Raw genomic sequence first — 1301 nt, forward strand, 5'->3', positions numbered from 1 at the left:
CAATTTATTTGCTACATATGTGTGTAGCAGTAGCAACAGCAGTTTCCGATTAACACTTTGAGTCTCAGTCTACATTCCAATTGTCATAATCAGTCAATATACATATACATACATACATACATACATGTATATTTTAATTTTCAAAAGCAATCTCTCTACTTGGCGAACAAGTATTTTCTAACATTGTGAGTATTCGAAATGAAATTCAATATGCATACATACATATGTATGTATGTATATTTTCCCATCTGATTACTAGAGTTATAGTAGAGTTATTTTTCACGACAGACTTTTACAGACTCAGTGCTTTTGACACAACATTGATATCACATATTTTGTGAGTCGCGTCGTTGTGCATCTATGTACATACATACATATGTATTTACTGTTTCACTTTCACAAAAGTAGTGTCCAAGGCTTATACATATGTATGTACATTCATACATACATCGTATTTACATTGTTTGATAATACTTGTACATATCATCACAGACTGGCGCTGGTCTCATAATGCGATGGCCCAGCATGTCAGTGTCAAGCTCATGCGGATACCGGGAGACCGGAACGAGGACAACTGCATTGCAGATGACCTGGAAAGAGAGGGAACCTTCGCAAGTATCTTTTCTGACAATTAACATATGGGTATGCCGTTAGCTTCCTTCCGACTTATGCCACGAAGCCAGGCAAAGGACCCAGCAGCGCTGAGAAAGTACAAATCTTTGTGTTCGAGCAACGCTAACTTGGCCGTATTAAGCGAGCTCTCGGAGTTACCTAAAATCGAGATCGCAAACATTGCCAAATTCATTTACAGTACCGGGTGCCTGAAGGTGGGGGGCTATAGAAGAAATAGAGATTATATGGCATGAGAACGGGCCTTTTAGGCCTAAGTCATTGAAGACTAACCTAACCTAGCACATACATACATATGTTACATACATATACATACATATGTACATAAAAAATGCATTAAATTCTTTTAAATTCGTTTCATTCGATGTTTTGTTGTTGCTGGTCTTATCCTATGTGCGTTAAATCGGTATCGCCCAAGATATTTTGTGGGCAATATAACCAGAGAGAATAGGTCAACGCCAAGTTCATTTTCGGGCGAGAAGTCATCGGGCGTTATGTCATGTGACCGTACACCGTATTTGAAGCTCGTTGAGAAACAATGTTAAATGTATTTACCCAAAATGGCTGGACTAGGCACTTGAGGTGGCATGAGCAACGTTGCGGCAATATCGATATAATATCGATATAGTCGCACCCCTAATTTGAACTAACGCTTTTAACACAATTAGGAT

Source organism: Scaptodrosophila lebanonensis, unplaced genomic scaffold (assembly GCF_003285725.1).
Source record: "Scaptodrosophila lebanonensis strain 11010-0011.00,11010-0021.00 unplaced genomic scaffold, SlebRS2 tig00000138-arrow-arrow-pilon, whole genome shotgun sequence".
Lineage (NCBI taxonomy): Eukaryota > Metazoa > Arthropoda > Insecta > Diptera > Drosophilidae > Scaptodrosophila > Scaptodrosophila lebanonensis.